The sequence below is a fragment of the Ooceraea biroi genome, chromosome 9 (genome assembly GCF_003672135.1).
Source record: "Ooceraea biroi isolate clonal line C1 chromosome 9, Obir_v5.4, whole genome shotgun sequence".
Classification (NCBI taxonomy): domain Eukaryota; kingdom Metazoa; phylum Arthropoda; class Insecta; order Hymenoptera; family Formicidae; genus Ooceraea; species Ooceraea biroi.
In genome coordinates this window covers 2,713,386-2,740,184 of record NC_039514.1, presented here as the reverse complement: position 1 = coordinate 2,740,184, position 26,799 = coordinate 2,713,386, and the positions used below count along the sequence as shown (strand labels likewise).

General features: G+C 47.1%; 1 long non-coding RNA gene across 2 annotated transcripts in view; it reads left to right on the top strand.

Moving 5' to 3' along the window:
* Positions 1-26,799, top strand: part of LOC105276294 — a 380,772-nt gene that overhangs the window by 231,625 nt on the left and 122,348 nt on the right. For both annotated transcript variants that reach the window (XR_003406934.1, XR_003406933.1), the window contains one exon: positions 24,108-24,191. This is a non-coding gene — a long non-coding RNA (uncharacterized LOC105276294). The remainder of the gene's footprint in view (positions 1-24,107; positions 24,192-26,799) is intronic.

The following is a 26,799-nucleotide window of genomic DNA, read 5'->3' as shown; positions in this document are numbered from 1 at the left end:
GCCGCATCTAATTACCGAGCTGATTACAAGCGGCGATTCGCTTTAACGACAACGCGCCACCGCGGCTGTTTCGAATTTTTGCTTGATTAACGCGATCACCGCGATTTCACTGCGGGATCCTGAATTCGCTGTTTTCGCCATGCGTGCCACGTCCATTAATTCCGATGAATGAATCACACGCAGGAGGTCATCGCGGCTGATAAATAGCGCGCTCGGAAAGTATTCGTATCGTGTGCATAATACTTTGATCCTTGAATCTCTCGCATTCATTCGATATCGATAATGTCGATTAGGGCAATCTATTATATTTTCTACGCAATTAGCGCAATCTTCGTGTACGCGCAACCCGACGAAATCGATGTATCGCATGTTATCACGCGTACACGAGACTTGCATCAAGAGAGATGCGAACGTATCTTAACTCGGGATCAGTCTGGGTCGGTTAGCCGTCTAGTGGCATTTATAACTCATCATTATTATTTGAGTTGATTTGAAACACGCGCGGTAGCGCCTTCCTCCTTCGCATGCGACCATCCTCGTCGTCGTCGTCGTCGTCGTCGTCATCATCATTACTCTTCTTCCTTGCGCGCCTGCCGGTGCCGCGCGACTCCGGCAGCTGCCACGAGACACGCATCGACGTATCCACACGCGCACGACGAGTATATAATAAAACTTATCGATGCAAATCGATCATATCGCATCATCGAGAAGCCATCACGACTGCCTCGAGTGATAAACGTTGCCGCAGCGAACACGCGACGACGGCGTTATTAATTAACGTACGGCATAATTCAATTGTAATGATCCGCTTAGTATATGGCGAAAAGGAAATAGACGTGAAGTGCATGGCCCCGGTCGATTATACATGTATAACATTGTATCTTTTACGTAAAGTGGGATTTCCATTTTTCTCGCGGAATCGAACTTTGGGTCGAAGAAAAAAGGAAGTGAGAGTTACGCGTCCGATTCGTTCGCGCGATAAAATCGCATTGATGGAATTTGCATCCCGTGAAGAACGTTCTTCGAGATTCGTGTTCGAGGCCGGTGTATCTTCTATGACGGATCGTACATCTTCCACATTTTCTGTCTCTCTCTCTCTTTCTATCTTTCTCTCTCTCCCTCTCTAGGATGTTAGGAAGCAGACGTAATCGTGCGATTGCACAGAAACAATACCCACGTCAATCCGTGAAGTTTTCGAGGCGAGTATTCCTGGCCGAGCGTTCGAACCTGCAACCACCGTCTCGAATCGCTGGTACGGAGGTACCCCGGCTTCTCGTTCTCCAGCGCCATCAAAGGCGCCATAAAAGAAGCGGTCGGCGATGGTCGACCGGGCCACCACCGGTGGCAGAGGCACCGGGTGAAATTTGTCAGTATTAAATAAATAACCCATAAAGGCGGAACATCAATCCACCGTGGAGGCATTAACGCCCGATATAGGGGGGGGGGGGGGCGAGGCATGGCTGTTATTTTTCATACAGCAGCAACGTCTTATATACGAGCGCGCCTATATATCGACGCTCACGCGTTCTTCTCCATGCCGTAAAGCGTAAAGGGAAGGACCTCCTCTTCCTCCTTGTTTCTTCCTCTCTTGGCTTGCTCCCATCTTCCTCCTTCTCCTCCTCCTCCTTCTTCTTCGAGGTTTTTACGACCGGCATGTTGGACCGTATCGCGAGTTACGCCGTAGATCAAAAGTGATGTGTCTATTATGACGTAAATACTTAAGATCCCTCGAGTCTCCGTTATGGTCTCCGACCTGGCCGAAGTTTCGTCTCGATACGCGGTGCCGCGAGATTCGGGCTTTCTTACAAGTTCGCTGCGGAAATTTTTTATTACAGAGCATCGTGAGATGACGGCACAAAACAAGGGAATGCGCCGGCGAACGGAGTTTCTTAAGGATAATCCTCAAGCTAACGTCAAACTATGCTTTAAATTTTAAACGAAATCTATTCTAATCAGAATATTTTAACAATCAACGTATGTAGTTGAGAACAGTATGAAGAAAACATAGCAAATCAATGGTACGTCTATGTACATCATCCGCTTCTTCTTCTTCCGTACGTTTTAATAATTTCAACGTATAGACGCATGGGAACCGTGTTCCGCTTCTATATTGCTTTCTTAATCTCATAGTTGCTAATTATCGCAAAATATTGATACGGTCGCGAGTTAACGGAGCAAGGCGGGACCACCGAGCACGCGGACGACGGCGCAGCGGCAGGCTTTAATCCGGCACGGGAGAGACACGGTTCTGAAGAGACGCGCGTGCGATGAGGCGATATACAGCCGAGGGAGCGGCTAAGACGAAAAGCGAAATCCCGGCAGAAGGACCGCTCGGAAGGGCCGCCGGGGAACGGGAACCGGCCGGCGGCCGCACTGTCGATACAAGGGGTCGATTGTGGCTTGAAAGGCACCGCCGATCCGGCGGCGCTCAGGCCGCATTCGGCAGTCAGGCCGGTGCACGGCGCACAGTGGTCGACTTGTGCCCGCGATACCGATTCCGATGCCGAGATTACGGCGGATTTCGCGCGGGAGCATCGCGCGGTCCATCTCCGACGGGAGCAGAGAGGAGAGAGATAGAGAGACAGACAGAGAGAGAGAGAGAGAGAGGATCCTCGCCGCAACGCGCCGCGGCTGCTATTAGCTTCGGCTTTGATTGGCCGTGTTTAATGAGCCGGGCGACACGCGTATAAATTGCTGCTTGCTGCTCGTCTTTGAAGATATTTCGAGGCGGTCGCGGGAGGATTCCTCCTCTTCCTCTCTCCTCCATCTCTCGGCGTTATTTCGCCGTGTGTACATCGTGAATGCCATCGCCGAATTTCGGCGAGCTACGTCCTCGCACTAGACACGCGTTGGCGCGCCTTGCCGACAGATAAATGGCTTCGAAAGAGAAAATGCGTCCGCTCATAAGCTACGACACGCGTATTAGCGACAGAGTTAGGTACTCCTTCGAGCAACACGGTTGGCGAGTTGCGGAATGGCTTTATTATTATTACTCTTGCTGTATAAATATCTTTAGGTATATCGTTAGATGTATATCTGTACTGTTTTAGACCTCAGATATCGTACCTCTAATTATTTCTTGCTTAATATTTTTTTACTCTTTTTACTTTCTTATTTTTTAATAATTGTTACATATTCTGATGTATGTATGCAGATTTATACTTTACATTTATATTCTAATATTGTTTAATATTGGAATTAATATTTTTCACATGTAGTTGATCCGTTAAATTTCACTCAATAATAATATTACGTTAGGTAAGAGCTTCGTTTTTTTTAATTTCTCAACTCTCGTTGTTATTCTTTCAAACCTCAAGTATCTGATTCGAGAAACTTAGGTAACGATGAAGATTTTCCAGTTAAATGTTCCGCGAACCTATTATGTTCAAATATCGCTGAAAAATAAAATTTATTTTTAAAAACACAAAAATTCTATACTTCCTCCCTTTTATTAGATAGATAATTTTGATAGTATTGACATATGAACTATAAATAAAAGAAATACACATATTTTAGAACAATATTATTATTTTTGTTTCTAAAATATAACAGTTATTAACAGAAAACATTTTTTGTTCTATTTTATTATTTTTATTAATATGTATATGGAAAAATGCTATATTAATTTGATTTGTCCACAAGTTTACTAGAGCACGTCAGAAATGATTTCACTGGTCATTTAAAAACCATGCAAAATTTCTTATGTTGGCCAGTATGGAAAGTGGTCTTTCATGAAACAAGGATTTTGTCTTATATTTTACAAAGTGCCTTTATACTCTTTATAACTGCGAAAATAGCTTGTTGCTGAGTGCCAACATAGTAAAGTTTTGTAATATCGCTCAATTAGCCCTGATATCGCGTGTTTTGCAAAATTCAAAAGATCTTGTATAGTCGCGTGAAAGTTGTTTGAGGAATATCCAGAAAACCTTCGAATACATTATTTTAAGATAGCATCCATAAGCGAGTTTCTATTTAAAAATTTATTCACGTAAGCATATATCTGAAGCAATATCGATACGTCTTATGTCTTATTGTGTAATTTAAGAGAACAAAATTGTGTCTCGTACATATATTATGTGTTTGTATATTTCTCACGTAGTATTATTCCCTTATATACGTTTTTTTAGTTTATACCTTCATAAACTTTCTAACGATTCTTACATATTACAAATATGTATGAAGTTATTGGCGTTATTAGATTGTACCGCACACAACTTAAAACTGGTATTTAACAATTTAGTTGATATTGCATAAGTTTTTTATTAATTCATTATACGTATTCTGGATTTATATAATACGTCTTATTTAAAATATAATGACCTTACGAAATTACATATTATTAGTTACAAGTTATTGTATCGATTCCTTATCAAAACATTAACTATATCTCGTACAAGGCAATAGCGTGATTATCGATTGAGAATATTATCAGTATATCAGACGTTCCCTCGAGCCGAGATCATGGTGTGTAATGGCAAAACGTGGTTCCGACATTTGTTACAATAAGCGAACCACCCCCCAAATAGAAGCGGCAACCGTGTTGAGCACGCTCGTACAAGGGTGGACCCTGCTCCGGATTTTATTGCCAATATGCTATAATTTCTGACATTAGATGCCGCTGACGCTTTCTCGTCCGCTCATTACAACCCTGCCCCATCCTCAAACGTGATCTTCCCGCGAAAGCGGCCACGCCGTCCTTTCGCGGATACTGATAGATGAAATTATGAGGAGGGATATCGAAATTGGACCGCGACCTCCGCTCCGTACAATCTTTCGGCTTCTGACGATATTACCGGAATGTGCGATGCGATAAGGGGATACGGATAAATGAAAGGAAATTGTCCAGCGCGAGATTGCAGTCCGCCTGTGAGTTTACGAACGCGTGCAAGTGGCGCCGAGATTACTTTCGGTAATTGTCCGGACGTGTTACTACCTGCAAAAGAATTTATTCTCGAGGAAAAAGGAGGATTTTTTTATATAAATACGAGGCAAACTAAAAAAACTTTTTTCAGATAAAAAGTATTATGCAGAATGACAGGGCGTAATGCGCTCTATCACGAATTGCCAATTCTGCAGAATAAATGTCTTTCGTTAATTGTTCGCAAAACTACTGTGATTACTCTCGTATTGCTTTCTTGTAGGCGAGCTTGTTATCGCGATAGAAATGAGCACGGGTGGTTCGCGGAATGGCAGGTCGCAGCGGCCATTTTCGCTGGCTCACCTCTTCGTCGCTCGGTGATTTCTCGGAGCAAATGTACCGCGAACTTTCCTCTTTCAATTGGCAATAAGATTTGATCGTTGCGGGAAATATCATCCAATTTCCTTTCTCTCTTGGCCGAGGCTAGAACATTGCCGCCCGTCCGCCTACTTATGTTCACCCTCTAACTTCACCATCAACCACCCTCTTTCCGTTATCCTTTACACGCCCGGTCGCGAGACATAAAGATGGCGAGGTCATCCCTTTGGTTCGCTGGTCGAAATTGCACCGGTGCAATATCCGCACCGGTGTTGTTCACAGTATCCGGCACTATACACGTTATACGATACGCTTATCGACTCCTTTTTTGCTAACGAGAAGGATATTCCCACGTTGGTGAATTTTATTCTCTAATTATCTCACTTAACGAAAACAAAATCATAAAGGAAAATAAAATCATAATGAAACGATCAATACTTGTTAATATTTGCTACAGGTATCAGATATCGTATTTATAAAAATGACTTGTAAATTACATAAAAAGTATTTTGATATATATTATTTAAACAATGAAAGTATCAAAGTTAATAAAGCACGAAACAGTCAGCTTAAGATATACATGCTGTCTGAAGCTTGAACGAACACTCGAGGGTCGTAATCGGGCGGAGGGGAAGAAAGTTATTCCCGGACGAAGTTTCCTCGAGACATTAGTTTATAATTCGGCAATCCCGGATCAGTATTTGTCACGATTAGCCGATCCCCCCCGCTCCTCCCACGGTCGGAATATCTGTTTCTAGGGTAGTCTCATCCCTTTCTTCACCCCTTCTTCGTGGATCCCGCGCGAGTTTTCATTAATTTCGCCCAATCCTGCCGAACTATTGTCGTAGTTACGCACAATTTCGACACGACAATGCCCAGCTTTCTCTGGGATTGACGTAGACGAAGGGGGAAAGCGGGCGAGGGGCGGAGAGGCCAAGCCTGTAAGGAGTTATAACGATGTCGAGTGGAAAGGGTAAGAAGTTCTCTGGGTTCAAAGCCCGGGGTGGCATGGATTATATTTCTCGTGTCATTTGCCTTCTGAGTTAGACCGATGACGTTTCGCCTCGAGTTTCTCCGTGGAAATCTTGCTATACGAAGCGAGAAGAGACTCGGCGGGAAAACGTGCTTTGATAGAAAGGGTTTCAATACAAATTAAGAATTTACAGTCATTTATAGTGGCGAGTGCTGTACATAACCTTCGCACCAACTACGTGCCTCAAATCGATATTTTTATCTATAGCTGATAAAGAACATGTTATGCTTATTAGGCTCTCGTCTCATTCTTCTGGTTAGCATTTAATGGTAACGATAATTTTGGAAATATTAATTTCAGAATAAATGTAGGATAGTCGCATCTTTTGTGGAACACTGCGATATGGTGAGGAAAAATATGCATCGTTGCTCGGACAAATATGGCACTCTCGTGAAAACTTCGACTCCTATATGGCTACTTTTGTCAACGTCGAACAGTATCTTAAGAATTAACCCCACGGGATTTCGAGACGAGACGTGGCTGCTGGCATGGTTGCCAGCGCGACGTGCACGTGGATGCTGGGAACACACATGTGTGCGTACCTCGGTGAGAGGATACATGAAGACTCGGGCAGAATCGTCCAAACCCATTTGCAATGTCACCCGGACAATTTCCAACGGACGAACTTCCATCTTCGAGCTTCGAGGGTGGACCCGCGATATTAGAACAAACGATTTCATCTACTATGTTCTCATGTCCCTCTCCCCGTCCCACTCCACGCCCGAGATCATCCTACCCGCATCCAGCTGACGAGATTTACGCGTGAGTTTAGGGAGTATAGGGACAATTTTATAAGAAACATCGCACAATCCGTAGGCGCATCTAGTTGCAGCATGATTTACTTAATATTTTTATGCTAGTTAGCCGTATTCCCCCCAACTAATAAGACTTGTTTATTAAAAATAATCTGGAATAATTATGACAATAGGATCACTAAGATTTATAGGATTATTGAAATAATTATTCATCACTAGTGAAACTGTTATTAATATAAATTAATTAGTATTTAGTGATTTTTCAATTATTTCATAATACATCATATAATTAATTAGTTGATTAATTTCATTCATGATCTTTATTGTACAATTGTTTTCCAAGTAAAATGTCTGAGAAACGTGTTGCTATAGATGACTGAAATCTGCTTATCGCGACACTCCCATCGATACCGCGAGAGGGTAGGATATAGATACTCGCGGGTTTTCATCGTTGGTATATGCAGGTATGACGTATGCAGGATGCAATACATCCTCCCCCTCCCCCCCATCCGGATTAAATACAACGACGCGCCCGGACGATGACTGCGTCGCGTCGCCGACGCGCTGGATAAATCGCGATTGCGTAATATCGCGAGCGAAGCGTTTGCGAAGCGCGAGTAGAGAATTGCGTAAAGGCAAATATGCGATAGACTACCTGAATGTCCCGTATTGTATGATTGTCTCCATTCCCCACCCGCTTTCTCCAAACCACCCCTGTCCGCCTCTCGTCTCTCGCCGCCGCCGCGTTTCGCAGGAAATGCCTGTCTTGCATTTCCCGGCATTGTAACCACCCCGTCGGCTTCGGAGTATTGCCAGCCTCCACGTTTGAATTGCATTACCTATTATTGCTTATTGTTCGGCGCCCGTTTCGCACGCTACGTGCTTCTCCTGTCCTCCCGCTCGAATCCTCCCTCTCCGGCCCACGCTTGATATTCCTTTCTGCTCGTCTGCGGTTCGTTTCATTCGATCGTCCTGCTTCTTCTTCGTCTTCTTACACCTCGTCGCCGCGATAGCTACCTCTTTTATATTCATAATTAAATTTTCGAGATATTCAATAATAATTAGTAATAAAAATTAATATCTTCGGAGGCGAACAGGGCTGCTACGAATAATACAATGAATCGCGACTTCTTTACGTCATTTCGCGGATAGATCGAAGAAACGAAAAGGCCAGATACGAAGTCGCACGCAAGGCGATTTGTCCCCGTTCACCAACGCGTATGCTAAAAACATACGAGATCAGATTCGACCGAGCTGGCCTGGAGCAACTGTCGCGCGATCCCCTGGCGCAGCTTACCGAGATTTTATTCGTTTTTACATATGACTGGGTGGGCGATAAGAAAACACCCGTGATATTTCACGTTTTTATATGCGGCCGCGTTTGCCTTGAGGTGTTGGCCGGCCGCATGTGCCTCCCCCATATAGAAATGTTATACGTCCTGGCCCGTGCCTGATATGCGAAATAAGTAGCCCCGGGCGTCGGGAAGGCCGCGGCCTCGTTAACTCGACGTCGTAATCCCGAATCGCACGTCGACGAAGGTAATCGTTTTCTTTCGCTCCGCAATCTCCTCGAATCGAGAATGAACTCAAGCTAAAATTGCGTCGTCACAAACGTTATTTAGTTTCAACATCATGGAAACTTTACAGATGATATGGTGAACACGGTGAGCTGTCCAATGCGTTCGCGACATCTTTCACAGAGACATCCAATTTCAGAAATCGCCGTTTTTACATCCCGCCGTAAAAGTGCCATTTTATCACTTTAACGTAAACTTGTTGCGGGGAATATGTGTATACATATTAATGGATTTCAATTCTACCTCAAAGCTACCTGAGAGACGCATTTGCCACGCGGTTAAAACGAAGGAACATGAAGCAACCGGCGCGGCGTGTAACTTCGAAACGTTCTTCCGGTGTCACGATTATGCCGCAACTTCGACTGGTAATCGTAAAAACTTTAGACGCGCCCCGCGACGAGGGGAGGAAACGATCGTATACATGTTACAGATCCACGGCAACGTGCGCAACCCGGTTTATGTACGCCCATGTGACAATATGGCGTTGCGGGTGGTTTGAGTGGCTATTGAGATGCTCGGTTCTCGAGCCCGGTGCCCTCACAAAAGAGCAGTACTTACCAGATATTGGAGGCAATGAGGCAGGCTACTTTTAACAAGACGACAACCCCCATCTCTCTTTCTCTCTATCTCTCTCTCTCCACTTCACCGATCCCCATGCTCGATACTGAACCGCCGTGCGATCCGTTGTTGTGGAATCCCATAAAATTACGAGCGCCGCGACGAACCCATTGATCCCGATTCCCTAACGAGGCACAAGTTGGGGATTACATAAGAGGATCCGCGGATCGTCTTTTCTGCGGACGGATCTTGCTTCACGATGCGCCGTGTTCGCTTCTCAAAGAGCGCGCAGCAGCAAAGGGTGGGTGGCTTTATTTAAACATGACTCCCTCCTCTCGTAAACACGATTCACTCGGCAAGCACGATCCGATGACTCGCAGCAATTAATGAGCATGCCGAGCAACAGTGATGATTCTAGAAAAATAAATCAATCGTGTATTAAGAAGTTTGCAAAATTTGAAATACAGAATAATATTAAAAAATTATTATTACACGTGTTACGTCACGTGAAGCGTTTATTATGCGGCGCATTCTCTTCTCGATCCTCTTCTTCGCGGAGAATGATTTTAGATTCGACGAATCAAGCGGTCCTTTGTCTTGATAATCTCGGGCAAATTCGTAGTTAGCGGAAGTTGGGCGTCCGCACGAAGGCAAAATTTGCAAAACAAAGCGCCGATTTGTCGAAATTTATCGGGCGCGTCACGCAATTAGGTAAATAAGCAGTCTAACTGTGAACAGCGTCAGTACACCGGGCCGGATGGAAGGGTGTAACGACAAACAATCTCTCTTTCTCTATTATCGCTCTCGTCCTCGCAGCAGAAAGCAACAACATTTCATTTCATTTGTTCAGCCCCCGAGTCCCGACGCGCATCTCTCGACCCGACGCCACCCGACGTCAAACGCGCCGCACCACTTCAATTCGAACCACCCTCTAATTTGCTCCTATGAACGCATTCCTCTTTTGATCCCGCTCTCTATCACTGGCAACACCGTGATTTTCGCTAATCGCCGATGCGAAAGCGGAAACATTTCCTGCCACGGTTTATTGAATCTTTTACCAAAGTGTGCCTGTATCTCTTACCGTTACCTTTAATTACGTTACTCAATAAATGATGGATACTTTGTAGGCTTGAGGCTCGATCATGAGAGAAAGAGAGAGAGAGAATAGATACCAATTTAATAATTTAAATTAAATAAGATTGAAGAAGCATTGTTCGTGAAAGAGAAACTATTGGCTACGAAAATAAAAGAACGTAAAAGGTCGAACACGTAATTAAGGAATCGTCTACGCCAGTTGAATTAATAAATAAATTGTACACCGTATGAAAGGCGGTACCATACTTAGACGGCAGATAATTGCTATATTATCGACGAGCGCATCGCAGAAAAATCCAATAAACGCGCTCGTACTGGAAGACGCACGCAACGATCGTGCAGTCACCTTCTTGCCGGAGCCATGATCGACAGGCGACTGCAATAAAAGCGTAGACATCGATAATTATCCGTTTTTACGAGGCTATGTGCGACTCCCGCGCCGCGTACTCTCCTCTCTTGCTTGTCCCTCCTATCCTTTCGAGACTTTTCTTTCCCTCTCACACGAATCCTCCGCGCACACGTACGTCGACCTCTCGTACGTCGCGCGCGCTGACGGAGAGATAAAGAGAGATTTCAATTCCCGGAATGAAAATTGCCGATCAATTTAACAATTGACCTGAAATTCCGCGATAATAAAGCGCAATCATACGGCCCACATGGAAACCGTCGGACGGATCGGTGCGTTTTTAGTTTACCGTTGACGCTGACGTTAGGTCGCCCGCAAGCCTACGGAATTACTCACGCTCTGAGATCGGATGCTCTAACGGGTGGATCGAAAGGTTCCTGATCAGAAATGGAGAAACTTCGAGAAGAAGCTATTTTGCACGTATATCATTTATTGTATTAGCTGCAACAATAATACCAGTGCAACATGTAATCTCATAATTGTATCCTAATTCATTTCCGATCTTGTTTTTCATGCACATCAATATTTTAGTTTGCAATTTTGCTCCAAGCTGATAATTGTTCGTTAGCTTTTCTGACTACATCGATACCATAGATACTTGATTCAAGTGTTACCTTTCTTTTAAGTTTAGGACTCTGTAGAGACGCTCACGCATTAATCGATATAAAGATGACAGTAGAGGAAAGAGAAAACTGAAAAGGAAAATGTAATATAGAAAATTGTTACCGAGTCTCGTTATGAGGCATGAACGTGCGGCAGGATCCGGGCTACTGTTCGCTCTTCTGTTTCACGGCCACCCAGTACCTGAGGTTTCCGGACCGATGAGTAAGATCGCGTGTGTGGAAAGGGCCGAGTAATTAAGTCTTCCCGATGTTGGCTCCCGACGGCTGCCAGGAAAGACGGGCAAAGACGGCCTTTATTCCTTCGTCGTGTCATTATTTGCGCATTGGTGCACTGTTACGACCAGACGCGCGTCCGCGCGTATTTCAAGCGCGCCCCTGTGAATATTCACGAGGCCATCTTGCCTCGTTTCTCGGATTACTGACCTCACCGTGGAAGGATATGATGAAAGGACACAAGTTCTTCGTGTCTTTATCGCTTGGTCGTCGTTGAATCATACGATAACGATCACGTCAAGTGATGTACCAGATGACTCCATTTGCTCTCTGCATTTCTTTTCAACTTAACGCATCAGCAATGTTCGTTAACGTATTCCTAAAATTTAGCGAGCTAATTATGCAGCTTGTAGCATAATTACTTTTCTTTCGTGTTTGCCGTTTTATCTGTTAGTGTGTCAGCGTAATGAGATATTAAATTTGATTTGATGGGTGGTACTGTGGTAGTATGGTTCTCCCATGTGCACATTCAGGTAAAATATTTTAAACGTCTGCATAAAATTGTGCCCCATAGTGCAACGTATGAATGAAGAATCGGGGACATCACGTATCATCCGCGGGTACGATTAACGGAGGAAGGGAATATAATCCTCCATTTTGATTCCCAAAGGGCCCAGCAAAGGGCAGGAGCAGCGGGCCGATGACGAATTCAGCATCTGGCCGCAACATTTACGGTCTATAATGCGCTTCTTGCGTCGGATGACCGGCGCAAACGCGAAACATCAAACGTCACGGAGAAAGAAGAAACGGAGGAAGTTGAAGGAAGAGAAAGAGAGAGAGCGATGTAGTAAAGTCGAGTAGGAGAAGGAATTATGAGAGAGTCAAGAAGAACGGAGAGCCGCGAAAGAGAGGCAGAAAGACAGAGATGGAGGCGGAGAGACGTAACGCGCGGCAAAAGAAAGTCGACGGAACGTTTTCAGCGGCACGTCGGCGCTTTGTGAGCGCACACAATCGTAAGATCATGCACCCTTTTTTCGCGCTCGTGGAAGAAAAACTTAAATTGATGCGAGTGGTTCGCGAGAGCGAGACGTACATGCCGCTTCTCCTTCGCCGACAATCGGCGACGGCTACGATCTGTAAGGACACGCGGCAGAGGAGGGACACGGTAATTAGTCACACGGATTCCCGCTGCACTCACCTCTCGTCGTGAGACGTATCAGTGATGCGTTTCGTGTATTATTTATCGTTCACTTTAATGTCTGCGCGAAAATTAAAAAACTATATGTTTAAAAATATATGTTCTACACGCAGAACTTAACGAGTCGCCTTATCCTTGTACGGCTATTTATTGAGAAACTGTCCTTTTTTTATTTGCGACGCTATTATACATGTCTTTTAAAGTTGTTATTTATTTCATGCTATTTTATTGTACACTGTTGTTTAATCGTTATTACCATGCTTGATCTCAGTCAATTTAAAGTTGTTAATTTTTTATAGAAGATAATATCCAATCTTTGTGCATCAACATCAGCTGTTAATGACAGATCATTGTACGGATTATGTACACTTGGAGAGCGCAGGCTCCGCGCGGGGTATCGCGATTTCGCGCAAAGTATCGCATCGGAGAGCAAGTGCGCGGCTACAGTTTTTCGCGAGGCGCAATGCACTCTTCTCCTCGGACGCCGCATATGGCGGATACAGCGGGCTCCTCATTCGTTCCCGTCTAATTCAATAAGCCACCGAGCGGAGCCGCCAACGGCTCCAGATGCAGCTGTGCAGCCGATGACTCCGGGCGCGCTTTTTGCCTCATTAAGACTATCGTATGAGGCATAATAGATTTTCACAGAAGTCCGGCAGAAGCCGGACCCTCGTGATTTATCGTCTCGTCTCGCAATTTGACATTCCTCCTTTTTTCTTCCACCTCGGTCATTGTCGCGCAAGTACAAGCGAGCGGACGACGTTCATTACCACTGGCTATCAACTTAGCTGGTGCTTGGCTAGCGGTCAGCCAGATTAAATAAAGTATCAATTTTGAAATCGCCCGACTCCTCGACAATAACCGCGACATTGCCGTTTCGCGATACACCAGGTCGGGCGGGCTCCTTTGTTCCCGAGGGAAGATACGCGTACTCGTGAAATCGCGGCCGCCACGAACGAACGACCGACTGGTTAACGATTCTCCCATCCATTCCGCTCTCGAAATACTGCAACGCGGAGGCTGACAGGGCCGCCTGCCACGTTGTTTACACGTTGTCATGTATCCCAGACGTGGCTGCTATCGACAGCCTCCACTGGCTGGCACGCATTCTCGAAATGAGTTATTTCGTCCGCCGCGTCGGCGAGAGGGAAAGGGTAAGAGAGCGAGAGAGAAAAAAAGTATCGGTGTATGACGCGTATCCCCGCGTCGAAGGAAAATATTGTCGCTGACACCGCGAAACCACCTCCGCTCCGGCCCCTGGTCACCCCCTTACAGGAGTGGGCGAAGCGAGGGTTGAAATGTCGGCGTTATTACGGCGGCTGAAACGACTACGAATCGTATAGCCGACGCTGACTGGATAATGTATCGCGCGAATTGCCACTCCGAAATGGATTCCCGCTTGCATTGTAGGTTGCAGCGAGTGCACATAATAATTGTACGGCGCTGTGTGCGTCCGTGTACATGCGACACGCGCGCGCGTATACGCGCGACGACAACGTGCGGTATGGTGTGTCGCGGGTGTCATTTGTACGAGGTACAGATAAGGTAATTATATTTTAAAACGTTGATTCACCCCCTCCGGTCTGGACACGCTTACCGCGTCTCGCGCGTGTTTGCGCGCGGGTAAATCGGAACCTTTAAAGATGCTGGGTTAATTTAAGAATTTAACATAAACAGCGTAGAGGGATAAACCCTCTAAAGATACTTTTGTCCAGGCGAACGCATGGAATTGCGTAACAACGGGGAATGTACAATTTTTTCGGCGGATTTTCGGGATCTTTCGAGCGGAACGTGGAACGACTAATAAATTCCAGGCACGAACACCGCCCTCGCGATGAAGGGAGCTAATTAAAAATTAACCCGCAGAGGTTCCGCGAACGTTCGTCCGAAATAATATCGAACGCCGGGAGCCATTACACAGCTCCCCGTTGCCGCGTTTTCCTCCGGTTTCTCGTTTCTTCCCCCCCGTACCATTTTCTCCCGCGAATCAGGAAGCGATTTTTGTGAAGTGCACCCGGCGAAAAAAGGGGTGGCTCGGCCACTCAGCGTTCACCCGTGTTCATTACCTATATTTTTCTGTCTTACGCGCCTCGTTAGACACGGCGTACTCAATAATCGAGAGTCCCGCCGGAGTCCCCAGGTTCGCTATACGTCTGGACCCGGATTTTCATATTTTACTTCAATCTCCAGTTCAGCCGCTCGACATACGTCCACGAGAAAGGTCAGACACACTCGTGCGGAATTCATACAGCGTAAGTACAGCGCGACGGAGCGGGGACGGAGGGAATTTACATCTGCCACTGGTATACTGTTGGATAGCTCTTGCTCGCGGCAAAATTATTTAGTAGTAATTACTACCGGCCGCCGTCTAATGACGCCGGGCATCTAGTGACGCGATTTTGAAAATATTTTCAAAGGTAACTCGCGTACGCGCGCGCGTGACGTTATTACGCGCGAAAGAGCGCGGCGGGATTTTTCTGAGGAGAGTGACGCTTAATTAATTTTTCTCATGTTGCCGCGGAGACGTCGGGCCGCGGAGTGCAGCATAATGCGTACCCGTGCATTATGTGTGTGCTGCGTACATGTGAGCCTCACGATTAAAATTGATTAATTTTCTTTCGGTATCGCGAGCGGAACGGAGATCACCGGGAAGCGGACGCGTGATTAATCGGCGGCGAGGATCGCAATCGGCAGGAAAGTCCAATCTGATCGAAACGAAATCGCATCCGCGGAGGATTGGATTCCTCTCCGGGCGTTATGCTCCATTCCGCGGTGGGCGAGCGCGGTCGTGCATTAACAACCGTCGACATAATGCTAATTCGAGAATTGATAGCGCGCGGAGCTGATGAAGAGTTTCATTTCCTGCTATAACGCGCCGCCATTAATCACCATACCATTTGTGGAATTCCGCATCTAAACGCGCGTTATCTATTAATATTCGAGCGTAATTAATTGCTTAAGCCTGACTGACCGGCCGGCCGGTCGATGCAATTCTCGCGCGTTCTCACAATTAAAATGCAATAATTATTTTCAGCGCAGGGACCAGCGCGCTATATCGCGCGTTGCGGACGCTCGTCGACAGGCTCGATAGGCGCGAATCGGGCGCGATTATCACCGACCAGCTCGCTCTCATGATCATCATCGAATGGGAGGATAGAGAGAGAGAGAGGCAACGGGGTGCGAAGGAACGCAGGGGGTGTACCGGGATGCACTCGCGCGCAGCAGCATGATGCGCGCTAACATATACATGAACGATCACGCGTTGGCCGCCGTTGACGATCCGTCAGCGGCGCCATAACGTATAAGCGAAGCGATGATAACATCAGCGGCACTTATAATGCAAATTAGCTGGTGACACTCGACTCAGTAACAGAGTAATGTAATGCGCGAATAAATGGCAACAACTGGCTCGGCGCATCGCGCTGTCAAATGCGCCCTGAACTCACATAAAGCACCCGTTGGCCGCACCGGTTTGTCAGCGTAGGCGTGAGTTGTAGGTGTGCTTCTGATGGAAATATTGACTATTACGCGCGACCGGGAAATGTGTATCATTGAATTGCCCCCCGCCATAAATATACCGAAATTCTGCCGGGCGCATTTCATACTTTTGATTTATCCCCGCGCGCGACGCGACGCGACGCGAGACGAGGCGAAGCGAGGCCGCGCGTTTGCGAGCGGCTGCGACACAATTCGCCAGGTCTCGTTGTGTTCTCCCGTTCCAGAGGGGAGTCCTTAAACCCCGCGACCCTGTTGATGACAGGTTGCGCGGGGGTGGCTTGCGCGTTCCGATAGACACGCGGCGTCAAATGTCTCCACGCGGCGAGCGAGGCATCGGACACGTTTGAAACGTCCAGTCGGCCGCGAAAACGAATGAGGTACGAAGCCTTCACGGGGATGCCTTCACCTCCATGTTACGTACCCCAGCACGTTTGTACTCGAACGTGCGCGTCGTTTTGAGTGTACGCGTACGCGCTTGGGATTTTATAATATTATACATAATTGACAGTCATCATTTTGCGCATTACCTCACACGTTTCTTCTTTTCCCCGAGTGTTCATCTCTTCTTCGAACACTTTTTAACGATTCGACGATCACACCGAGCTCGTAAATGCAAATGTAATCGCGCAGGCGAGCCAGACTCACGTTGACTCGCTTAAAGGGGAAGTGAAATATCACTTTACGTAATTACGTCCAGCATACACGCGCATACACGCCTTCGAATCACTTCGGGCAGCCTTTTACTTAAAAAGCCATTCATTTTCATGTAAGGTATCGTGTAAGAAATTTTCCCGCGTGGCTGACTCACTGCAGATAATTCCGCATAATATCATTCTTAGCGTTTCGCGTGAAGAATTACACCCTTCTTCGGGCGATGTGTACTGCGTCGAATGAAGATCTCTCATTATGATGGCATTGTAATACTCCCCTCCCGCCTTTACCCGGGGATCGAGACGGAGTACACGAAAAAGGTGGAGTTTGTCGTACCATTCGTTGTCGGCCCGAGCAGAAGTCGAGTGACGTGAGGCTTTATGCCAAGCCGATACAATACGCTTCCCGATGGATTAGCGAGCCGCATCGATAGCACCGGCTGCGGCGTTATTAATAGAGCGACATGTGTTGCAGGTCGCTTGCGTCGTATCGATACTCATGTCCAATTGCGCATAAATTATTGGTACGCTGTGCCTGACAATCGCGCGGATATTGATGCGATTATCAATAATTTCCTGCGCACAGGGGTCGCGACGTCGCCATGCGTTCGTGCGCGGCTTTTACCGGCCGACACCAGTACCCGGTTCCGTTTCACACACAGATGATTCTATCGTGCTGATTATTCATCCTTCAGTCGATTAATTCTCACGCTCATGTTTCAAGTTGAAAGACTACGTAATCAATTCTCTTTGATTACTTAGCATGTACAAGTTTTTTGTCTTTAGAAATGAAGTGATCGTCATTATTACAATGCGTTGCGGTTTGTCCCGCTTTTTTTGTTTTACGAATATCCCTTTCATATTCGGGATCAGCGTGCCAGTACCGTGAGTTGGATTGATACATTACCGCCGTTTGTTAACTCGCTAACTACACAATGAACGTGTCGTGATGCGTGCACTAACGGCGTGCAAAATAATTCGAGCTGTAACGTTTCGCAGAAAACGTATGCCACAATTTGCCAAATCGTTGTTTGTCGCGCACGCGATACGTAATAAGAGAATGCCTGATTTCAAGTGCCCGATAATCGCGCTCATAAATAAAAATTAAAAAAAAACAACAGCAGCAATGCAGCAGCAACGTCGGCGGCGGCGCGGCGTCAACCGCGTTCCGGACGGTGTTCGAAACGCGCGCGCAGTACGCGGCTCCGGGAAAAAAGGGAAAAAAAACAAAAAAATTCGAGCTTCTTTCCGCGCGGAATTCACGCTGCTGCGCGATTGAATTAATCGGGTAATTGAGTTAAGTACTCAAAAATCCGCCGGCGCTCCGCGCATAACGCTCGTGAAATGCGCATGAAATAATTTCGATGTGCATTTCAAAACGTAAAGCCGCGCGACCCGTTCTATAATTAATACGGCTAACGGGTTATGTAGTCTCCAACGACAAATTTTTGGAATCATAAAAACACGCTTTAACATATTGCAATTGCAATCGGGGAATACGGCCGCGTCGCACCGGTGCACCAGGCCGGGCAGAAGGGCGGCGGGGAATGAGAACGGATGCATATTGGTGTCGCTAACGTTAATAATGACGTTTTCGAGGGATATTCATATGGTGGTGTGCGCGGGACGCGGTGCCGATGATGTACACGCGTATTATCGCGCGTTCGGCCGACAAAAAATACTCGACTGGCTGCGGATCTCGCTGCCGGGAATTATTAATGCCGGGAATTATTTTCTCGTCGCACATCCGATATTACGTAACAAAGGAGACTTACATGAGTTTTCATTTGGGTATTAGTGTAACACCAAAAATAAACGGAGGAAACAAGAAAGAAAAAAATATCCAAATTCCAGGAAACGAAGAGCTGCGAGAGCTCAACAAGACTCGATGGTATTAAAACTCGGCCGTTTTACGCGACGCGGTTCCGCAGCGGTTCCCGCGAATTGTCACCCGCCTCTCCCGCGATATAGTTTTATTCAACGCTAAACAGGCGGCGGTGTCGGAAGCGCGCACAGCTGTTCCGTAATTAATACAGTCGACGGTTCATGTAATCATCGACGACAAAGTTTCGAGCCCATAAGGACGCCATGCTTTAACGCCGCGCGACAGCGAGAGCGCGCGGGTACATCGCGTTGCATCGGTGACGGTGAACGGCGGGAAAAGGGCAACGACAATGAAGTGGAGAAGAGTGGCAAAGAGCGGCGACGGGGCGGACGACCAGGGGAGAAGAGGGAGATAGAGGGGGTTAACGGGAGGGAGACCCACACGTGCGGTGTGTTGGTGCCGACGGTGGCCGGCATGGTCCGCGGGTTCATGGTGATAGTAGTGCTAGTGGTGGTGGTGGTGGTGGTGGTGAAATTTATACCGGATGCCAGCCACCTAATAACGTTATTGCGTTGTATAAACTGCGAGAGAGCGGCGGTGCGGGCGCACGGTGGAGCACATTAAAGCCGCCGTCGGCACCATAGAAAGCGCGCGGGCGCGCGCGCGCGAGAGAGAGTATAAATAATACACCCGCGGTCATTTCCGATGCCGTATTTAGTTTATTAGCGCGACCTGGAATTTTTTCGCCGCCGTGAGCACTAACCCGCCGAATTACAGGATACAGTTTAGTGCGAACCGTAGTCGGCCGCACCTCTCCGCGTCCGTTTCGTCCCCCTTCTTCTTCCCGCATGTCGGTACGCGCATACGGAAGTCGCTGGCTTTACGACGGTGACAAAAATTGCCGCGACCCTGTGGCAGTTCTCGACAACGACAGCGATGACGAAAACGTGCTCCACTCTTCTGAGTAACTGTAGCTAATTTTATAAGACTGCATTTGATCGGCGAATATTAGGAGAAAGATTGTCCATTCTTTGGGGGACGTTGTAATTTTAATTAAATGTTCTAAAATTACAACATTGCCGATCAAATGCGATTTTATAAAATTGGCTTGTTAGAGATTACGTCTTGGTAATCAAGAGGGGAACAAGACTTGGTCACTTCGAGAAGGAGCGAGACGATAATTTCGAGAACGACATCGGTGGTGCTGCGTTCTGAAGAAACACGTCGAGATTACGAGTTGGGATAAATCAATGTCGAGTGGTGCCCTAACCTGGCTCAAACGGGCGCTGAGCCTTCATTGGTTGACTTAAGAAAACTAGCAACCCTTCGCGAACGTTTCGAGTGCCTCGTCTCGATCTGGTCTGTTTACACAAGATCGCGTACACCAGATGCAACGTCGTTAGGAAACGTTCCTGAAATTACGTGATGTTTGTTTAACCCGTTACTGCCTAGTATTACGCTTCATGATGGAACAGATTCTTGTTGAGATTATATAGAAAGCAACAACCGAGAAAAAGGAAAAATAAATAAAGAGTATCATTAGGGTTTGGATGACAGCAAGATATTTTCTATCTGTGATGCATAATAATGTTTTTGCATCGATACATTGTTACTCTGTAAACCGGAAGGATAACTCACGCGCGGAAGTGTCTCAACTGATCGACTCTTACATTGTTCATCAACAAATCTGAAGCTTCTGGCTAAATAAATAAGTCTAATTTATGGAAATGTAAAAGTCCCTATCCCCGTTATAAATAAAAAGCTTGTCAACGAGTGGAAACAGATGCAAGGTACAACCCGAAGTCTTGAAGCTTACGTTGTAGTTACGGAAAAATTTTCGGCATACGGGAACATCTGTGTCGCGCGATGGAGAATGTATACACGCATGGGGTGGTCACCCTATCTTCGGAAAAAAGAGAGGGAGATAGTCGTCTCGAAGGCAATCCAGGACGTTCGATTTCCCAGACTGGCGCCAGCACGCCTCGCGTCTGTTTGTGGCCGCGTGGAGTGCCTGCCGCGGGTTTTCCTACCTAAATCCATTCGGGAGTGCCTGATCTATGGGGGCTTCGGCTCCCGTTCGACCCCCTCGACGATATCCCGGAGCCGGGACGAGAGCACTCGAAAGGGCACTCGATCCATCGACGCCGTCGATCCTGCCGTTCGACTTGCAAGTCACAGACGGAGTCTGAGCAGCCTCCCACCGTGTTTTCTTTCGAAGAAGAAGCGTGTGGCTCCCCGGATACGAACGATTTATTTACTCGGACGATACACCTCCTGCCAGCTTTACGATCGACTCACATGACACGTCGTCTCTCGCTCCCGCGCTGCTCCCGCTTGAGTGCCAGCATCTGATATTTATAAGGGCGCGTCGCGTCATCTTCGTACGAAGTCCTGTTCTACGCGACCAGAAGGGTCGATCGAGTCATGGGGGCAGGTCCGGTTCTTGAAACTGACACACTTCATAACAAGCCACCAGTCATCCTGATAAGATCAATCATTTTCTCACAATCAATTGCAATTGTTCAATACATAATCTTTTTCGTACAATGCTCTATATTTCTCTGTCGACATGTATATATATCAAGATACATGTAAAAAAATTCGAAAATATTCATTCATCTCAAACAGCCTCATTGCTGCAGTTTTAAGGTTGAAGTGAGCGAAGGTGTCCGTTTGTTCCGAGCGTTGCAGGAAGAGCGTGTAATGCGCGGACAATGCGGCGGCTCGTCGGCCGATGTGGCACAATGGCAGTCAATAATGCGTGTGATTTGTGCAATAAGCGGCTATTGCACGCGCAGCCGGCGCCGCGCAATTCGACGCTGCAAAATCGTCCTGCCGCCCGGGACATCGCGGACGCACGTGCGTGCCCGGTTTAGGCGATATCCGGTGCAACGTGCATCGTCGATGTTACGTGTATTTGCGCTTGTCATTACGTGCCGCACGGCCGATATGTATTGGAGATACCTAGCGGTGCGTCAGTTTCGTTGATGCCGCTTAACGATACGCCGATTACAGCTTCGGATCTGATATCGTGAATACAGCTTGCGGAAGAGAGTTTGCATTAATGTGCTGAATCGATATAATGATGGAGCGTGTCAAGAGTCGCTGCTGTCTGCGCATTACGCGTGTTTCGGATAAAGATGTAAGATAAAACATATACTTTTTTTGTATTTGCCGAATACAAAATTGAGTCTTCTGAATTGGAATCCGTTAATCAAAGCGTGTTGCATTATTATCCAAATTAAATACAGCTTCTTGTGTATCAAAATTAATTTCTAGAAAATAAATAATTTTTAATAACTGTGATAATGAATTTATTTGCTCTTTTTTGTTCTCTGCTATTATCGTCGTTGTTATATTTGTTAAATCGTTACGTTAATTCTGTCACGTTCATCCTTCGATATATGTCGAAAATGGTCGATGTTGCACTGAAATGGGAGTGTAAAAAAGATCGAGTGGAACATTACGACAAATATATTCGGCGCAAATTTCTCCTTCTCTTCCCCCATATACATAAAAAACGAGTTATATCACCAATCGGCATTATAGCACGGATAATAAAACCCCCATTGCAACCGTCCGCGCAAACGTTCGCCATCGAATTCCGTCCCTCAAAAATCACATCGACAAACGCAGCGCGCACATGGATCGATCGTAAAGATCGATGGCGATCATCGCGTTGCAATACTCCTATGTGGACACGAGCAAAACACACAGGCGGCCGAGCGCTCGCCGAAACCGAAACGAAGGATCAGTGGTTCGTGCGGGACAGCGAGTAACGCTCACGGGACAGAGAGGAGCGAGAGGGGGATGATGATGCAGTCGATGGGTGGACGATGCTCACGCACGCGGCGCATCCGGGGATGCCTTGCCACACCATCAACGTTCTCTCTCTCCCTCCCTCCCCTTCCCGCTTTCTCTCTCTCGTTGTGTGACGAAGGACAGAAGCTGGCGGTTGTGTCGCGCCGATACACCATGCCATCGATGCACCGCTCGTGCTCGATGCACCGAGCCGCATCGCGCCGCGCCACGTCGCACCGCGGTTCGACCGCCGGTAGAGGCGAGATAGGCAATGCAGGATAGGATACATATAATTACCGGGGGGGATCGTGCTCCATTTCACACATCGCACACCGTGTGATCGCGTCACACGGCTGACGCCTCGCCGCTTCTCTCTCTCCATGTAGGCGCGGACTCCGGCCTCGCTCCGCGAGTGCATTCTCGCTCTCCATGTGCACGCACTTGCATATATATCGGGTGGGTCGATTCGGATTTCACGCTACACCGCGATCGAATGGCCGTGCGTGTCGCGATTCCTTTCCTGTACGAAGATCGAAGGGATGGGAATGATTATTGTCCGATCGTGACGCGTTCTTGCGCGCGCGCGCGCGTATATATTTTATGGATTTTCTGCCGTGTGTTTGTCGAATGCGCGAGGCACGGTTAATTGTTCGCCGCGACGGGCATTTCATTCCGCGGACGTAAAATGCGCGTAATGCATAATGAAACGTCAATGCTAAACTTGTAGGGGAAAAAGCAACCGTGACAATCTTTAGTTCCTCAATATCAGCAGATGTACAGGTTGAAAAAAAATTATCAAGATATAATATTCATATAAAAATTATACATGATACGGACGAAATTACAGCGACCCAGCCTAGTGAAGCAGAAAGACCCTGGAGTAATTAAAACTGCGTCCGCACAGTAGAAAAGTAATCACGACGCGAACAGCCATCCATCCTTTCGTTAAGATACGTGAATTGCAAAGCCGCGCGCTCGATCGTGAGTTAATCCAAGCACCGTATTACCGTGGAGGGGGAAGGGGTGGTTTCGACACATTGACGGCGATACAGTAGGGCGGTAGCGAACAGCGGACACCAGATACTCGACGGTCCCGCATCCGCACGCGCGCACCCACCTACGCACACACACACACACACATACACGCATCGATATATATATCGGTGTCCTCTGTGGACGCGCGCGCATGTGTGTGCCTGTGTGTGTGTATCCGCACGAAGCAATTGAACGGCGAATGATTCAATTTGTCAGACCAATGAGTTTGTCAGGTGCCACTCCATGCCGCGCCGTACGACGCGCGAGAGCTCGAATTGGATTTGATTTAACGTTGCGCGTATTGCCGCGCATTACACACTAGAAATATCGCAAATCTCTCGCACGGCATCCAATTACTTGTTCCCCGAATACAATGCGGGAAAGCCGCGCGCTGGTGTTGCCACGTACGCGAGCGCGCGAGCGTTCATCCGCATGAAACTCCCTGGGTTTCGACATAACGGAGATCGTTGTTCGGTGTACCAGCTGTGCGGATCTATTGGAATTTCGAAAAACATTATTCGCGATCATGCTCGTATATTTTTACAGCTCCAACTACACGTATCGCGACAAAAAAATCATGCCCGGAATGGTTTGTCTGTTTCAGACGACGTTTACTCAGCGCAACCGATGGAACAAGCTTGCAGCCTCATGCATCGCGGTACTTGCGTTGCGTTGATTAAAAAAAAAGGTAAGAGTAGCCTTGAACAGTAATAGCAATCAAGGTAATGGAATCATGCAAGCTGCGTCATAATAAACGTGATTAACAATCAGAAAGAATTACGACTTGTAAGATTTATATTTTTTGGAGTGATGATGTAATTATTTCAGCAATAGTTCGCGCCAAGAAGCAAATACAGATAGGAGTACTACATTTGCGTCACAACATTAAAATGGCGAATTACAAAAAGACCGGACGACACACGTTCTCCCAGACGATTTCCGCTTTTGCTCTGTGATCCGACATCCTTATCTTTTGTCTCCGCGGTGAACGAGCGTTGCCATCCGGCACCGTCCTGACTTAATTAAATGGTTTAAGTCCCCCGGCGAAAATCCGAGGCCGATATCCGCTGGCGAAGCCGCGGGAAAAAATATTTCAGCCGGATTAAGTACGTGAGCTTTAGAAAAAGGTTACAGAAGGCGAGGCCGCCGGCTGCCGGCCGGGAATAAATTCTAATGTGGCGGCATTATAATTGCGCGGTTTACGTTTGCCGCCGGCCAAGGGCTGCACCGGGGCCAAATTAGCGACGATCATTATTTATGTCTCGCGAGGAAAAGGGGTTAAAATGGCCACTCGTTGCCGCGGCGTGCTTCTATAACGGAGAAGACAAAGGGTAGTTAGCCCCTTGTCCGGGATGGGGGCTCCTCGAAAATCCGGGAAATTACTTATCCCGCCGAAATGACTCGTCGAATTAAGGCCATTGATAGGGACGCGTGTCGCTTCAACATGCTCGCTCCCAATTACGCTATTCCCGAAGAGCGGAGAACTTGATCTTGATGACAGATTCTTCGATGATCATTCGCATCAATATTTGACCAATATTTGAGTCACAGCCAAAATTTCACCTGATATTTTAATCAAGAAAGCATTCATTAGGGTAGGAGGTTTCGGGACACCCGTACACGTTAATAAACAACGCTAAATGATTCTACGCGTTACAGCTGCGCCGTTATGCGCTCCCCCTGCAATTTGCCCGCGATTAAGTAATTACGTATGGATTCAAAGTGCGTCGAAAGGTGCGCGACGCGGTGTCGGCGACGTGGTTTATCGCACCGATAAGACGACCGGCGTGTACGGACGGTGCACGCGTGCACCGTTCCTCCTTTCGTTCTTTTTTTCCTGTTCTCTCTTTCCTTTAATAAACGATACGGGGTTCGTAATTCATAGAGCGCCGTGACAGCGCATCCGTCCGTCCGTCCGGACTTTATAACTTTATGGTGCAAGACAAACAGCATGAGCGACTGATAAGTAGCTATCTGCCGTGTTAAACATGTTATCCTAACCCGTTACCGACATGTCTACGCCAAAGTGCAGATAAGCAACAAGTGTGCAGTTCGCGTCGAGCCGTTTGGGAAAAGATATTGTGTACTCGCTTCTCGTTAATTATCCCTCGCCTCTTTCACGCTCTCTTTTTTCCCTCCTTCTCTCATTTTCGTTCCCCGTTCGGTCGCCGGCACCGCCAGCGTTAACGCCCGCTGCCTACCAATAACGGACGATATTGCACTCATCGAACGAGTTTTCACGTCGCCGCCGTCGTTTAATTCCACTTCACTCCACGTTCGCCGTCCGGCGAACGGTAGAATCCGCGATGGAACGAGTAAAGCGCGAGGGTCGAGTGACGAACGGAAAGACAGCGCGGCACGATCGAACGTTTTAATGGCGGGAACATTTCAGGTGGTCGTGCAAATTAGATCAATTAGAATCGCGTTCCGATTAAGAGCAATTAAAAAAGAATATTCGTGGCTGAGACCGCGAGGAATATTCATCAGTATCTTGTCGTCTGTCCCGATTCTGAAATAATCTTCTGCCTGGAAACGATCTCTTGCTCTCTTGCTCTCTGTAATAGCGATTTCAAGTATAATGTAATACAGGGGAGACTTTAGAGTCGCCAGACGTGAGCTGAGTAATTTCCAAAAGTCTGCCAGTGTCGGACTGCCCTTACGGAGCGATAAATTCGGATCCTGACATTTAATTATACGGCTGGAAGCCAAGGGTGGCTTCTTTGGATCATGATGACCCTGCTTTCGTTTGTTTTAACAGAAATGGACATCCAGCGCTACACGACGCATTTGCTGGACGTCAAATGGCTATTCGGCGATTTAGAACTGATACCAATTGCACGCGATATGTACGACAACTGCTTTTTCCACCGTTTATTTCCATTTCCGCGTACGAGGCGAATGTGCGAGTCGAAAGCTTTTCCTCACTCTCTTTCTCTCTTTCTCTCTTGGAGAGGGTAGCTTGGGTGGTCTCGTAATGTCGATGTAATTTCGCCGGAGGGTTCACATGACTTTCGGTCAGCAAAAGTTCGAGAGCAAACCGACGCGCAATTAAACGGAACGGTTCTTCTCTCCGTGTCTAATAATAAATTTGACGTTGGTGCGGGTACCGGCGGCGGTGCCGCTAATGCGTTAGTGCGTATAGATTGTTGTTAATGGGAGTTATAAGAACGCATTAGCCTGATAAATAGTAATGGGGTTTATTGGCGGAAAATCAGAAAATATGACGATGGCCGGGGGGTATGCTCTCCCTTCGCACGCACTCCGCGCGGACACGCAGCGAGACGTTCCGTTTTCTT